An 18,033-nucleotide genomic window follows, 5' to 3' on the forward strand; every position below is an offset into this window, starting at 1 on the left:
ACGGCAATAAAAACTAAACGAGCAGCGATAGAAATACACCGTTTGTTGCAATATGCTTGGGAGAACAGTACATTTTCAGGCGGACAAACTTTCGAAATTACAGTAGTTACAATTTTCAACAACAGATGGCGCTGCGGTCTGGGAAACTCTATAGTACGATATTTTCCACATATCCACCATGCGTAGCAATAATATGGCGTAGTCTCTGAATGAAATTACCCGAAACCTTTGACAACGTGTCTGGCGGAATGGCTTCACATGCAGATGAGATGTACTGCTTCAGCTGTTCAATTGTTTCTGGATTCTGGCGGTACACCTGGTCTTTCAAGTGTTCCCACAGAAAGAAGTCACAGGGGTTCATGTCTGGCGAATAGGGAGGCCAATCCACGCCGCCTCCTGTATGTTTCGGATAGCCCAAAGCAATCACACGATCATCGAAATATTCATTCAGAAATTAAAGACGTCGGCCGTGCGATGTGGCCGGGCACCATCTTGCATAAACCACGAGGTGTTCGCAGTGTCGTCTAAGGCAGTTTGTACCGCCACAAATTCGCGAAGAATGTCCAGATAGCGTGATGCAGCAATCGTTTCGGATCTGAAAAATGGACCAATGATTCCTTTGGAAGGAAATGGCGGCCCAGACCAGTACTTTTTGAGGATGCAGGGACGATGGGACTGCAACATGGGGCTTTTCGGTACCCCATATGCGCCAGTTCTGTTTATTGACGAAGCCGTCCAGGTAAAAATAAGCTTCGTCAGTAAACCAAATGCTGCCCACATGCATATCGCCGTCATCAATCCTGTGCACTATATCGTTAGCGAATGTCTCTCGTGCAGCAATGGTTGCGGCGCTGAGGGGTTGCCGCGTTTGAATTTTGTATGGATAGAGGTGTAAACTCTGGCGCATGAGACGATATGTGGACGTGGACGTTGGCGTCATTTGGACCGCAATGCAACACGGCGAACGGAAACCCGAGGCCGCTGTTGGATCACCTGCTGCACTAGCTGTGCGTTGCCCTCTGTGGTTGCCGTACGCGGTCGCCCTACCTTTCCAGCAAGTTCATCCGTCACGTTCCCAGTCCGTTGAAATTTTTCAAACACATCCTTTATTGTATCGCTTTGCGGTCCTTTGGTTACATTAAACCTCCGTTGAAAACTTCGTCTTGTTGCAACAACACTGTGTTCTAGGCGGTGGAATTCCAACACCAGAAAAATCCTCTGTTCTAAGGAATAAACCATGTTGTCCACAGCACACTTGCACGTTGTGAACAGCACACGCTTACAGCAGAAAGACGATGTACAGAATGGCGCACCCACAGACTGCGTTGTCTTCTATATCTTTCACATCACATGCAGCGCCATCTGTTGTTGAAAATTGTAACTACTGTAATTTCGAAAGTTTGTCCGCCTGAAAATGTACTGTTGTCCCAAGCATATTGCAACAAACGGTGTATTTCTATCGCTGCTCGTTTAGTTTTTATTGCCTTTCAAATATACCGGTCATTTTTGAAACACCCTGTATGTAAATCAAGGATACCAGACGGCCTTGCGGAACACCAGATATCACTTCTCTTCGACTCGATGATTTACCGTCTACCACTACGAACTGTGACCTCTCTGAGAGGAAATCACGAATCCAGTCACACGACTGAGACGAGACTCCATATGCACGCAACTTGATTAATAGTCGCTTGTGAAGAACGGTATCAAAAGCCTTCTGGAAATCTAGGAATATGAAATCGATCTAAGATCCCATGTCGACAGCACTCATTACTTCATGGGAATAAAGAGCTAGCTGCGTTGCACAAGAACGATACTTTCTGAATCCGTGTTGGTTATGTATTTTTCTTCGAGGTGATTCATAATGTTCGAGTACAGTATATGCTACAAAATCCTATTGCAAATTGAGGTCAATGACACGGATCTGGCATTCAATGGGCTACTCCTATTTCCTTTCTTGATTATTGGTGTGACCTGTGCTACTTTCCAGTCTTTAGGAACAGACCTTTCGTCAAGTGAGCGGTTGTATACGAATGCTAAGAAAGGCGCTATTGTCTCTGCGTACTCTGAGAGGAATCTGGTTGGTATATCATCTGGACCGGAAGACTTGCCTTTCTTAAGTGATTTCAGTTTTTTCGCAATACCTAAGACATCTGATTTTAAGTCACTCATACTAACTGCTGTTCTGGTTTAGAATTCTGATATATTTACTTCGTCTTCTCTCGTGAAAGAATTACGGAAAACTGTATTTAGTAACTCCGCTTTAGTGGCACCGTCATCGGTAAGATTTCCACCTCTATCGCGCAGTGACGGTATTGACTGTTTTTTGCCACTGGTGTACTTTACATACTACCAGAATCTCTTTTTCTACCATATTTTGAGACACTGTTGCTTGGCGAAGAGATTACAACCCGGATCTCTGGTCTGTGTCCCGGGACTGCAGGGGGCACCCCACAGCCAACACAGGCCGGTAACCCTCGTTATGGGACTCTCTGTACCAGTAGCGAGACATATGTACCACGAGCTAGATGGAATTTCCGCAAGGCTGAGTGGCGGAGTTTTACCGACCACCTAGATAAGTATATCTGTTTTATTCCACCAGAACCTAAAAAAAACCTCGATTTGTCGGGCTATTCTTACTTCTTCTAAGATGTTTATCCCGCTTAGATACAGACAGGAATATATACCATGGTGGAATGAACATTGCGAACAACTTTGTGAAGAATATAGCGAAACTGGCGAAAGCGGTATTGCAGACGACCTCCTCCAAAGTCTTGACACTACTAGAAGTTTATGATGGTTCGAGACGCTAGAAAATCTAAACTTCAAATATTCATGTAGAAAGGCATGGAGCCTTACGCGTAATCTTGACAGAGCCTCTAATAAATCCGGTCAGAAGCCTGGTATTCCAAGTAACCAAATCGCTAACTATACGGTTGAAACATCTATGTCATCCCGTAACGAACAACACATTTCCAAAATAAAACGAGAAGTAACCTCTCTAAATGCCCAGTGCCCAAACGAATCCAATTTCTCTTCACAATTCACTCTGACTGAGGTGGATGAGGGTTTGAAACAAACATGGTAAAACACCTGGTCTAAATAATAAACACCCGTAATTTCTTATAAAGATGGATAATGGTGGAAAAAATGGCTGGTCCGCTTCTTCTCCAACATCCTAGATAGTGGATTACTGCCCAACGAGATAAAGAGAACATAAATTGTCGAAATTTTGAAACCATGTAAAGCAGCAGATCATCATCAAAGTTTCAGACATTAAATGAAACAAGTTGACTGTTACTAGGCACCGTTTTATTTATCTCCACGACGCGTTTCAAACGTTTAAACCTTCATCGTCAGGTGGATTTACATTAGTTAGTATGACATTTGTGTGTGTGTTGTGTTACGATTTCTTGGAGTAACTTGTGGCACTGTCTAGTGGAGAAACAACTCCACTAGACAGTGCCACAAGTTCCTCCAAGAAATCGTAACACAACACACACGCAAATGTCACACTAATGTAAATACACCTGATGAAGAAGATTTAAACCTTTGAAACGCGTCTTGGAGATAAATAAAACGGTGACTGGTAACAGAAAACATGTTTCATTTAATGTCAATAACAGTCACGGTAAAGCCTAACCTAAAAATATTCGCATTTAAAGTTTCAGACCATTTCCATTTTCAATTGTAGTTATAAACACTTGGAGAGTCTCATTTATAACAGAATTAGCAGCTTCGTTCTGGAACATATTCCAGCTGAACAAGCAGGTTTCAGGCCACAGAAAAGTTGACGTGGCCAGTTACTGCCCCTAACAGCCCTCATAGAGGCTGGTTTCCAAAGAAGCGTGAAGACATCTGTCGCACTCGTAGACTTAACCACGGCATTTGACACACTCTGGAGAGAAGGGATGGTACTCAAATTACTAAAAACAATCCGATGCCGAAAAACTGTAACTCTCATCAACACAATGATAAAAAATAGGTATTTCCGTGTTTAAGTTGGAGAAAATGTGAGCAAGGAGTGGAAATTAAGTAATGGTCTATCATAGGGCTCCATCTTAGCCCCCCGTCTATTCAACCTATATATTTCTGATCTCCCTAATACCAGATCAATAAAATTCTGCTGCGCGGATGATATCGTTCTTGCTTGAAGAAGCAAAGATCTCGGACAAGCGGAGACAATTCTCACAGGAGATCTTGACGATATGAGCTCCTATTTTACAAATTAGCGACTTAAGCCCAGTACAAGTAAAACTGAAGTATGTACAGGGCTATTACAAATGATTGAAGCGATTCATAAATTCACTGTAGCTCCATTCATTGACATATGGTCACGACACACTACAGATACGTAGAAAAACTCATAAAGTTTTGTTCGGCTGAAGCCGCACTTCAGGTTTCTGCCGCCAGAGCGTTCGAGAACGCAGTGAGACAAAATGGCGACAGGAGCCGAGAAAGCGTATGTCGTGCTTGAAATGCACTCACATCAGTCAGTCATAACAGTGCAACGACACTTCAGGACGAAGTTCAACAAAGATCCACCAACTGCCAACTCCATTCGGCGATGGTATGCGCAGTTTAAAGCTTCTGGATGCCTCTGTAAGGGGAAATCAACGGGTCGGCCTGCAGTGAGCGAAGAAACGGTTGAACGCGTGCGGGCAAGTTTCACGCGTAGCCCGCGGAAGTCGACGAATAAAGTAAGCAGGGAGCTAAACGTACCACAGCCGACGGTTTGGAAAATCTTTCGGAAAAGGCTAAAGCATAAGCCTTACCGTTTACAATTGCTACAAGCCCTGACACCCGATGACAAAGTCAAACGCTTTGAATTTTCGGCGCGGTTGCAACAGCTCATGGTAGAGGATGCGTTCAGTGCGAAACTTGTTTTCAGTGATGAAGCAACATTTTTTCTTAATGGTGAAGTGAACAGACACAATGTGCGAATCTGGGCGGTAGAGAATCCTCACGCATTCGTGCAGCAAATTCGCAATTCACCAAAAGTTAACGTGATTTGTGGAATCTCACGGTTTAAAGTTTACGGCCCCTTTTTCTTCTGCAAAAAAAACTTTACAGGACACGTGTATCTGGACATGCTGGAAAATTGGCTCATGCCACAACTGGAGACCGACAGCGCCGACTTCATCTTTCAACAGGATGCTGCTCCACCGCACTTCCATCGTGATGTTCGGCATTTCTTAAACAGGAGATCGGAAAACCGATGGATCGGTCGTGGTGGAGATCATGATCAGCAATTCATGTCAAGGCCTCCACGCTCTCCCAACTTAACCCCATGCGATTTCTTCCTGTGGGGTTATGTGAAAGATTCAGTGTTTAAACCTCCTCTACCAAGAAACGTACCAGAACTGCGAGCTCGCATAAACGATGCTTTCGAACTCATTGATGGGGACATGCTGCGCCGAGTGTGGGAGGAACTTGATTATCGGCTTGATGTCTGCCGAATCACTAAAGAGGTACATATCGAACATTTGTGAATGCCTAAAAAAACTTTTTGAGTTTTTGTATGTGTATGCAAAGCATTGTGAAAATATCTCAAATAATAAAGTTACTGTAGAGCTGTGAAATCGCTTCAATCATTTGTAATAACCCTGTACATTCCTCTGAAGGGTATTTTTGTTCTGTCGTTGCAACAACAACAACAACAACAGATGCGTGATTTTTTTTCTCTAGACGCGTTTCACTTTATTGAGGTAAAGCATCATCAGTGGTCAGTAAGTTATTTGCATTTTGATTTGCTTTTAGATCGGAAAACAGTTCGTTAAGATTAAGTTGATAAGTACTTACGGTGATTTTCGGTTGATTTCTCGCTTGCATCGGGAAATGCCGTCTGTTAGCACATCGTTGTTATTCTGCGTTAGACGCTGATAATTTTGGTGTAATTTTTAGATGTTCTGCACCACTATGCATTTCTTATGGTTTTCACAACACACTGTATTCTGTTTTTGTTTTTACGCTTCAAGTATGTGTTGTGGTCTGTGTTTTGTAGTGTTGCCAAGATAACCTTTCCACTACTTTGTTTTTGACCTAGCGATGGATGGATTTTTTCGTGTAGGCGAGGAAGAAACTATGATGAGTGTACATAAGTATATAGCATTGTGATGGAGTGTGAGTTAGAGGAGAAGCTGTGGAGCGAGAAATGGAATGAAACTCTGTGTGTGTGTGTGTGTGTGTGTGTGTGTGTGTGTGTGTGTGTGTGTGTGTGTTGGGGGGGGGGGGATTACGAGAGAGGCGGGAGGATTTGAAGGATAGAAAAGGCTCTTTTCTTTTTCGTGTAATTTCATCAATTATTCTACATAGAGTCTTGTTTCCAATATTTATTTGGCCATTGAGCAACTGTTTCTTTTGTGTTAGTGCTATTAGTATGTGGAAATTTTCTTGGAAAGAGAGGAGGTGTCTTTCTTTACTGATTTTCATTATATTCATAATCCGGACCACTGATTATGCTTTACCTCAAAAAAGCGGAATGCGTCTGGTGAAAAAAATCACACATTTTTGTAGTTGCAACTGCAGAAGAAAACCACCCTCAAGAATTATAAAGCAACTACGGACACTACCCCCACACAAATGACGAATGTATGTACATTCCATCTGAACTACAAACAAGATAACACGGAGCTCAGAGTGAAACTTGTCGGAAACACTATTTGCTATAAAAAGTACCCTAAGTACGTTGGAGTCACTCTTGACGGCACACTTTCATATAAAAAAACATCCCGAAAATACCGCTCCAGGGATAAAAACTCGTAACGATATTATTCAAAAATTGTGTGCAATGGCATAGGGACCTTTAGCAGATACCTTGCTCGCCTCATCCATTGCGCTGGTCTTCTAAGCAGCCGATTATTGTGCCCCAGTGTGGCTAAATAGCTGCCACACCAGTCTGAAAGAAACTATGCGGTTAATAGCTCGGACAATCCGACCAACACCCGTTTATTGGCATCCTGTGCTGAGAAACATCTATGCATCCGCAATCCGTACAAGCGAGGCCATCCTTATCGAATACCGCAATCTACAGGAGAACCTAGAATTACACTTACAGCAAGGCATGCCAAGTCTACGACGAAATAGAATCTGTTCAAGAAACCCAACGTTACGGCAAACAGAAAGAATAGGTAGATGCCAGTAACAGTGGTGTGACGGAGTGTGACAGACCTGTGAAATCAGAACTGTCAACTTACTGAAAATCCTGAACAGCGTGAGTGGTTCCGAAAGTATAACTGTGGTACTGTTGGTACAGAACTCGACAGAAAACTGTGGGTCAAATTTAACAGAGATCACACTGTGCATTCTCGATGCGCACGCTCGCTCTACGAACGGGGTGCTACAGAGCTTCCGTTTGCCACTGTCGGTCTCCGAACTAGATAGTCAAGCACTTTGGAGATAAAGGTCCTTTGTGTTCCTGTCAGGGGAGTTGGAGTGACCTCATACAGTTAGTTTTAGGAATAGTTCTGTCTTTCTGTGTTCTTGTTATACGCCTATTCTACTGTAATGTACCTGTATTTTTACACTGCATATGAGCCGTACAGTAAATAAATAAATCCGTCATGTTAAGCTAGAGATGAAAGAAACCGTTATAACCAAAAACCGATTTCGTCAGCAATAATCGCCTTCCCCAGTTATAATAAACACTTTTTCGACCCACACATCATGAAAACCATGGCCTATGGGGTTCCCCCAAGGCTCAATTCTAGGTCCGCTATTGTTCCTCTTACATGTACGTAACCTTCCATCTAATCTACAAACAGAATTAGTTCTTTTTGCACATGGCACTAGTATTGTTATCAGTACAAACTTACATACGGAAACAGTAGAAATAGAAAACAATCTCTGTAAAAGCATCTTTGATGGGTTTTCTGCGAATGGTCTTACCTTCAATTTTAAAAAGACATGAGATAATCAGTTTTGCACATGTAGGGGTGCTAGACGAGTGTTAAGTGAAACGCTTCGTGAGGAAATAATAAATAGGCCGGAAACTTCAGAATTCTTAGGTTTCCATATTTAAGAGAATTTAAACTGGTAAAAGGACATTTTGGAACTCTTCAAACAACCTAGTAAACAACTTGCTAAATCAGGGCGGAATGTTAATTTAACTGGTGTTGTTAAGCTTCGCTTCTCTTTCTAAGGCTGGCACGTAGGTTCGCTGATGAAAGCGTTTCATTCTTCTAACCGTCATGGCCGCTTTGGTTGAACTGTGTGGTGCCTTGGGCCATTGTTGCAAATGGAGAACAACGTGATTACACGCCACACTCATAGGATGATCACGTGCAGTTTATCACCGTCTTTCAGACACTGAGAAAGGTCGTATTATTGGCACAAGGGACATAGGAACATCGTCCTAATAGAACGTTCTAACAGCTGGCTACAGTGCAATGACTGCAGAACCAGTGCTGACGACATGTACTGAGGACAGCAGTATAACAGGAAGTGTAGGCGTGGATCTTTCGAGAAGGACGACACCACGAGAAGGTGGCAGGACTATTCAACTGCCTTTGGTGAATTGATGTATGACAACAGCTGAAATCTGGGCAGAACTTAGAGGGAAACCGGCATCACGAACTACGGGGGGAAAATTACTGGATGCTGAGTTGACATCTAGAATTGTCATGTGCCGCTTACCATTGCCACTACTCCACGGCCAACGGACACTTCGGTGGTGTGGAGCCAGAATCAACTGGGACATTGAGCGGCATTCCATAGTGTTCATGGGTGAGCCACACTTCTGTTTGTGGCATTGAAATCGATGCTAACGCGCATGCAGACGACGTGGTGAAAGGTCAACTATTCCCGTAATCATTGTGTGGGGAACTCTTTCATGTAACAACAGAACTGATTTGGTAATGTGTAGCAACAATGACACCATCAACTGTGTATAAGTTTTATTTTGTTGCAGCCTGCTTCCGTGACACAATCCACCATCTTCAGGTCTCACTGCAGCATAGGATAATCATATTACAACTGGCGTCATATCCATAACCCTAATAAATGGAACAGAAACTATCGTGTTCACGTTTATAGTTCGTGCCGTTGCAGCACATCAGCTCAGCTCTAAGTTGAAATACACTCCTGGAAATTGAAATAAGAACACCGTGAATCCATTGTCCCAGGAAGGGGAAACTTTATTGACACATTCCTGGGGTCAGATACATCACATGATCACACTGACAGAACCACAGGCACATAGACACAGGCAACAGAGCATGCACAATGTCGGCACTAGTACAGTGTATATCCACCTTTCGCAGCAATGCAGGCTGCTATTCTCCCATGGAGACGATCGTAGAGATGCTGGATGTAGTCCTGTGGAACGGCTTGCCATGCCATTTCCACCTGGCACCTCAGTTGGACCAGCGTTCGTGCTGGACGTGCAGACCGCGTGAGACGACGCTTCATCCAGTCCCAAACATGCTCAATGGGGGACAGATCCGGAGATCTTGCTGGCCAGGGTAGTTGACTTACACCTTCTAGAGCACGTTGGGTGGCACGGGATACATGCGGACGTGCATTGTCCTGTTGGAACAGCAAGTTCCCTTGCCGGTCTAGGAATGGTAGAACGATAGGTTCGATGACGGTTTGGATGTACCGTGCACTATACAGTGTCCCCTCGACGATCACCAGTGGTGTACGGCCAGTGTAGGAGATCGCTCCCCACACCATGATGCCGGGTGTTGGCCCTGTGTGCCTCGGTCGTATGCAGTCCTGATTGTGGCGCTCACCTGCACGGCGCCAAACACGCATACGACCATCATTGGCACCAAGGCAGAAGCGACTCTTATCGCTGAAGACGACACGTCTCCATTCGTCCCTCCATTCACGCCTGTCGCGACACCACTGGAGGCGGGCTGCACGATGTTGGGTCGTGAGCGGAAGACGGCCTAACGGTGTGCGGGACCGTAGCCCAGTTTCATGGAGACGGTTGCGAATGGTCCTCGCCGATACCCCAGGAGCAACAGTGTCCTTAATTTGCTGGGAAGTGGCGGTGCGGTCCCCTGCGGCACTGTGTAGGATCCTACGGTCTTGGCGTGCATCCGTGCGTCGCTGCGGTCCGGTCCCAGGTCGACGGGCACGTGCACCTTCCGCCGACCACTGGCGACAACATCGATGTACTGTGGAGACCTCACGCCCCACGTGTTGAGCATTTCGGCGGTACGTCCACCCGGCCTCCCGCATGCCCACTATACGCCCTCGCTCAAAGTCCGTCAACTGCACATACGGTTCACGTCCACGCTGTCGCGGCATGCTAGCAGTGTTAAAGACTGCGATGGAGCTCCGTATGCCACGGCAAACTGGCTGACACTGACGGCGGCGGTGCACAAATGCTGCGCAGCTAGCGCCATTCGACGGCCAACACCGCGGTTCCTGGTGTGTCCGCTGTGCCGTGCGTGTGATCATTGCTTGTACAGCTCTCTCGCAGTGTCAGGAGCAAGTATGGTGGGTCTGACACACCAGTGTCAATGTGTTCTTTTTTCCATTTCCAGGAGTGTAGTTATCACCTAGTGTTACAGAGGAGCCTTAAGGTTGTGGAGTGTTTCACCGAAATAGGTATCAATTAAGTAAAACTGATACACACAACTCATGGTGTTACTGTTGCTAGCCATAAATGAAACAACTACTGACCCGTTATTCATTAAAAGATGGACGTAACGGAAACTGATTTCGTAGTTGTGATTCTTGAAGTTTTCCCGGCGTACTGAATATTCTATGAGGTTCCGCGACTGCCAACGGATCGTGTTGACTTGTTGCCACAATATTTCTGCTGGCAATCGTCCAGCCATCTTCAGGTGAATGTCCACCACCGAGTGGCGGACACTCACCTGAAGATGGCTGGACGAGTTCCAGCAGAAATATTGTAACAATAAGTCAACATGATCCGGCTGCAGTCCCGAAACCTCATCGAATATTGGTAGGTGTTACAGGCAGACTGCATGCTCGCCAGTATGTGACAGGAATGGTGCAACTTGTCGCAGTACCCTTCTTGACCAAGGTATCAGATGACATATTCCAGCATTATAACGTAAAACCCCTCACTGCAGTTCTCACCACAAACACCTCCATGAATGTATGGGCTGGCAAAGTTCATCATCTGACTACCTTAAGACCTGAATTATTTTCTGGTGGAAGGAAATAATTCATATGCTCTAATTTTTTTTATTTTTTAACTATTTTAGAAGCAAGTTTTATACAAATACTAGCTGAGAAACCTGGCGTTCTTTATTCCAATCTTCTATTAGTCCGTCTCCTGCCCCCATCCCTCTCTCTCTCTCTCTCTCTCTCTCTCTCTCTCTCTTTCTTTCTTTCTTCATCTCAACCTCACCTCTCTCTCTGTCTGTCTTTTTCAATCTGTCTCCCCCTTCCCGCTCTCTTCATCCACCTCCTCTTCTCCCCTTACCTGCCCATCAATTCCTTTTTATCCAACTCTCTCTATCTATTTCCCCTGTCACTGTTGATCACCTCCAACCCTCCCTCTCCCTCAGTGTCCACCACCCGCTCTCTGTGTCCCACCCCTCCCTCCATTCATCTCCTCCTGCCCCTCTCTCTATTCCTCTCGTCCACCACACTCTCTCTGTCAATCTCAGCCTCCCCCTCTGTCCATCTCCTCTTCCTCCTCCCTCTCCATATCCATTTCCTCTTCCCCTTCTATCTGCTCATATCTCCCGCGGCCCGTCCGCCATTTCTCTGCCTGTCGCTTTCTCCCCCTGTTTACGTTCAGTTCCGCCTCTCGCCTCTTTCTTATCTCTTTCCTATCTCTGTCCATCTCCTCCTCCTACACGCGCCCATCTCATCCTTCCCCCTCGCTGTCTGTTTGTCGTAGTCCTCCCTTCTTCTATTCACGTTATCATGCTCATAGTAGTGAAAGGCTGGTGGTTCTTAATCCTACAGTATTTCTTTCCAGACTGCAACTCATACATGTCCCAAATTTGACTGAAATCGTTCCAGGGGTTTAGTATGAGCTTTTTAGTAATGGCTTTGTTCGCATACGCACATCACAAATATATTTCACACATATTTCTCATCGTCCATGAGCATTTGTACACATATTTGACCTATATGTCCAGCGAATTTTGCTCTAAAATTTCATGTTCACGCAGCTTAATGTTTATGATGTCGTACTGCTGAACTATATGCTGAACAGTTATATACTTTTGCATGTACATCTGTTGATATGCCTACTGTCTGCGAAATGTGTTGCGAATACAGTTGTAGTAAAGAAGTAGTAAATTAAAAAGTAAGGGCTTATGTGGCAGTTTTACTGCATGAATGGCGAAATGTATTAAGCGACAAACTTTCTTCCTTTCAGCGTTTCGTGTGGATCGTCAGCGACATAAAGTTTCGCAAAGGTTTGAAATTATGTGTAATATTTGTTACAAGTGCTCCCATTCTAAAATCCTGGATTACTGAAATATGGGTATTCTTGCGTTGTGGAATACACTGACTTTTCATCCCCACATCCACCCGTTTGATAGGTAGGTGGTTCTTGCCCACACAGTGATTCTTTCCAGACAGTGAGTGTGTACCAAGTGTGATTGCAATCGGTCATGTGGTTTAGGAGGAGATGTGAAATATGCATTTGCGCATTTTTATTATATGTATGGATATATACCCTTCTTCAAAATATACTTCGCACACATGGCTTCTTTTTGTAGATTAAAATAATCACTCAATAATTACTATGCAAAACAACGGTAATAACATGACGTTATACAGCGGAATGTAACTGACCAAACACTTCCGTGTGTTCTGACGCTCACAAGCTGCTGCACAGTTGTTGATGGCTGGTTCAAATGGCTCTGAGCACTATGGGACTCAACACCTGAGGTCATCAGTCCCCTAGAACTTAGAACTACTTAAACCTAACTAACCTAAGGACATCACACACATCCATGCCCGAGGCAGGATTCGAACATGCGACCGTAGCGGTCGCACGGTTCCAGACTGAAGCGCCTAGAACCGCTCGGCCACCGTTGTTGATATCTTTACAGAGATGCACAACAGGTGATACCACTTGCGCGTAATGAAAAAAATGAACATTCACAAAGATGTAGATGAGATTGCTATTTAGGAAAAATATTTCTGTTGCATCTGGTAGAGTGTAAAAATTAAGGAGAGGTTTACTATCTTTTGGTTCAAAAAATCGATTTTTTTTTAAATTGCATTTTTGGATCCACAAAAGTGTTTAGCATCCACCCCTGCAACGGTTTTCCCGAATACCGAACGGAAATGTTTATTATTCGCGGTTGAACAAAAAAATGCACCTGCCTCAAATCGGCCTTTTCAAGCACCAGTTTTTTTTCTTAGGGATGACGAGTCATTGTACCGGTGCTAGAGGGGAAACACACAAAATTCAAATGAAAGTTTGAACGCGTGTGTTTGGAAGTTATCCCCAAAGCATTTGCATTCTGGTGCGAAGACTGTGGAGATTGCGACTTTCCTGGCAGTGAGCAGCTTCAACGAAGGGTATTCAGCAATTCTGAAGACAGTGACGACGAATTACGTCACCCTGGGACACTATCCGACGCAGTTCGCCAAACATTCGGACGACCACCGGATTCAAGCGGCAGGAAACCGCTCGTCAAAGGCCGTGCGAGTGGCACTGGAGCAGCGCAGGATGGCCCAGATCGAGCAGAAAGCCTTCTATGAGGAAGAGGAAGGACTAGTTCATGGGCCCGGAAGAGCAGATCGAACGTAAGTTGCATAATATTGCATTTATATGTAGTCAAAACTTCAAACTCGTTTTCCTCGAAATGACTTTTTTTTTTTTTTTTTCGCGCGGGATGGTAACTTCAAATCTACTGAACCGATTGGCATGGTTCTCTGTTTCCGACGAAGCTAACTAAATTGTCTAGGAGTTGTACCACTTTTCTTCCGATCAATCAACTCTAAATATTTTCACTTGACCGACGAAGTCCAAAAATCGAGGAAAAAACCAAAATTTTTTTTCAAATGGCCCCCATTTTGTTTCCTATGGTCCAAATAACTTAAGCGAGGTACAACTACTGAAGACTCTTATATACTTCGCTAACGTCAACTCAGTTTTGATTTCAGACGTGCCGGATGACCTATGACGTACCGCGCGCGGAGGTCTACATCGAAATTTTGTTTCATTCCGACGGCACTTCCGCCTTTGCTCTTCGACATTTCCGGTCGAAAAAATTGAAGTTTGTAGAGGAAATATCAACAAACAATTTGACATTGATATCTGTAACCCATCCCAAGAAAGAAATTCTCAAAGAACATTCTCTTTTGGGGGCAAAGATAGTAATCCTCCCCTTAATATATACGATTGTTGCCAGTGCATCTGAAAGGCATAAGGCATGTCAAGAAATTTTCCAAGATGACTTCGGAGTCAATCTGCTTCCAGGCCACAATGATGAAAGTGAACAGAGCCCAGGAGGTCAGACCTCATACTGATGTTGATAATGGACATCAGTTCCAAATGGAATAAAAGTTTAATCTTTTAATATTTGTTATGCAATGAACATCTCCAAATAATTTGGTATGCTTCCTGCTGTAATAATTTCCATTTTTTATCACTGCTTTTTTATCCAGTGTCAGTGGGAATATCACCTTTCGAGTACCCCAATAATTTCCAATCGCCCCAGGTAACTAGACGTCTTGTTACATTGTAAGACGTCGTGGTCTCCTGACCTTCATTGCTCACATATTTCGCCCTGAGAATCATATTCCGCGCATCAAGTCGCTCATTCGAACCCAAACTCGATAAGATAAAGTCAATGTTGTATGAATTCATGTAAACGATATGCAAATAACAAGTAAATCGCAAGTGTGCACCGAGCTTGAAATATTCGAGGCTGGGGTACACACACACATTCAAGACACGACGGTCACAGGGGCTTTTAGTTCAGGAGAGGCAAACCACACGCCGGGGGGCTGGTCCCTTCAGAGGATGAGTCAACCTATCTACGTCGGCCGGCGACCGCCCGTAGAGCAGACAGCGTTTGCCCGAGTGAAAGGGAGAACGACACCGTGTTCGGCTTAAAAGCAAATTCCGCCACATTGTGTGGGAGTGCCCAGCCTACGCATTCTTTACAAACACAGCATGCAGTTTCAGAGGTTTTCACAGAGAGACAGCAAACGCCAAACGCCGATGCTACAGATTTCCGGATTGGTCGCCTTACGCGAAACGTCATTCTCCCATTTTAGAAGAGCAATGCTGATTGGTAGACGATATTCCTGATGCCTTGAGCTGAAGGAGTAATGGAAGAGACAAAAAGATATACCCCTTCACATCTGGCGTGGATAGGGGCCGTTCCGTTGTCGCTCTTGGAGCGAGAACACATAACGAGAGCGTGCGTGCTCGTACGTGCACTCAAAGACTGAGGAACAAGTCTCTCCTCAGTACTTCACTGGGAGAGCACCTCTGTCAAGGTCGAATCAGAGTGTGATTCTGTATTGAGTCCTTGTGATTAAGTGTTGTTCACTGTGTTGGCCACCACACTTATTGTGCAGTGTGAATGGACAGAGTTATAGTTAAATGCCTGCAAGCAAATTTTTGAGTGGCATCGCAGTGGACTGGTTATCTGACAGGTCTACCACGCCAATAGTTAGACTAGGGGCGAATAGGAGTCCTTGACTTCATCAAGGCGTAGGGAGAGTTTGATTGATGAAGGTCAATCCAGATAGAATGAGAGTTATCTTATTTGTCAGCAGCGAGCGGCGCAGACAGCAGTCATCACAGCTTACGGTATTGTGCGCTACAGCTCTTGCGAGCCCCATATTTCCTCCACAACAGTACACTTCACTGAATTTCACATGTGACAGCCTCGACCATACCTAGCAACATTTCTAACGGATAATTATTCAAGTTGAGTAGGCGTGGCTCGCAGCCATTCTGTCGAGTCGACAACAATGTTTGTATAGAAATTTCATTAGCGAATCCTATCCTTCAGAGGTAACTTCACATTCCGAAAAGAACCAGGATATAACTTGTTCAATTCATAACTAAAAGTACCATTGCGATTTCTCAGAATTTTTGCAAAACAAATAATAATTTTCGTTAGTTTCATGTTTTTCTTACACTAACTAGCACTACCCCAGTACCCAAGTATCCCAGTAGTTACAAAAGAAATTTTGTGGATTTTTGTGTCATTTCCTTACAGCAGACGACTCCAGAAGATATTTATTGCTGAAAGTTTTTCAGGCATTTCTCTTTAGAACGTTAGGAGCGTCTGTCTGACTTATGTAGTAGTGCGGGGGTGGAAATTGCATCTTGCAGGAGCCACAGGGTAAAGGGTGCATCTCAGATTAATCCGTTGCGTAGAATAACTGAATCTCAGATCAACCCCACACGTCAGAGTGTGTGATGTCCTTAGGTTAGTTAGGTTTAAGTAGTTCTAAGTTCTAGGCGACTGATGACCTCAGAAGTTAAGTCGCATAGTGCTCAGAGCCATTTTTTTCTCTCCACCTCTTTTGGGACCTAGTATTTTTCTCAGTATTTTCCTCTCTTCTTTCTCTACTTGCTCTGCCCCATTTCTTCCTAGTGTCATCGTCTCAGCAGCATATAATACTGCATTCCTCACCATTGACTTGTAGTGACTTATCTTTGCATCTGTGGATATATTCTTTTTATTGTATATCTCTCTCGTCGTGCAGAAGGCTGACTTCATCTTCTTCATCCTCTCTGTTATTCCCTCCTTGCTCCTGTCCCTTCCTGTTATAAATACTCCCAGGTATTTAAATTTGTCCACCATTTGCGCAGTGCCTTCCGGCGTTTCCCAGTTTTTTATCCATTGTCAATGGGAATATCACTTTGCGAGTACTCCAATAACTTCCAATCTCCCCACGTAACTCGACGTTTCGTTACACATATGGTGACGCCTTTGATGTGAGGATCTGCAGTCAGTCTCGCCCTAGATGCCTCGCGTCGACGTTTAACCGTGTAGCCATCAGACCAACCTGTCGATCGGTGCGATGTGAGCGGCTGTGCGCCCGCGTGGAAAGCCGGCTCGCCCGCTTGCGGACGCCGTTGCTGAGTGCCGTCGCGTCCGAGATGCCAATCTGTTGGCACGCGCTGTGGGCGGGAGCCGCCTTTGCTCTTGTGCAGCGGATTTCCAAAGACGTGCATCTGCAGGCGAGGGCAGCACGCACGCATTTCACGCATTCACCAGACACACACGCGAGCGACCGATTGCAGCACTGCGCGGCTGGCAACGTTTCAAACCTACCCATCGTCCGAGCCCCAAGGACGAGCCATTTGAGAAGCAGTGGGTGTTGGAGAAGTAGTCGGCCACGGATATTAATGTAAATGCACGGTCTCTCTACATCTTTCATTAATGAGTTTGAAACGTTCCTTTCGTCCGTGCCGCGGAACGTCGAGCAAAACCGCACTCGCCGCCGCTCGGAGAAGCCACGTACCGACTTAGTGCTCTGCGGGTTTAAATGGAAACGATTACTGGCGGACCCGGAGTAATTCTCTGCACTGTTACAAACCAATCATTCTAAATAAGGTTTGTCAGGCTCGTCTTGACCTACGACACAACACTGAACTCTAAAGACAATAATTAAATGCCCTGCAGCAATGCAATTACTTTCACAAACAATCCGAGATACGACCACTGGTCTGGAGTATCTTCACCTGAGCTCGCTTTCTTATCGGCTTCATCAATCGTCTTTTAAGAGCGTAATTGTAAAACATGTCGACATTTACTGCACTTAAAAATGGTCTCCAATGCGGAAACTGGCCAGTGCTGCAAGAAGTAATGAAGTTAATACACTACTAGCCAATAAAATTGCTACACCAAGAGGAAATGCAGATGATAAACTCTATTCACTATTCTGTATCACACGAACTGCCCATATAAATTACTACTCCAAATGCAGATGATAAATGGGTATTCATTGGACAAATATACTATACTAGAACTGATATGTGATTACATTTTCACGCAATTTGGGTGCATAGATCCTTACAAATCAGTACCCAGATCAACCACCTCTGGCCGTAATAACGGCCTTGATACACCTGGGCATTGAGTCAAACAGAGTTTGGATGGCGTGGAC

Source organism: Schistocerca americana, chromosome 3, assembly GCF_021461395.2.
Source record: "Schistocerca americana isolate TAMUIC-IGC-003095 chromosome 3, iqSchAmer2.1, whole genome shotgun sequence".
Classification (NCBI taxonomy): Eukaryota; Metazoa; Arthropoda; class Insecta; order Orthoptera; family Acrididae; genus Schistocerca; species Schistocerca americana.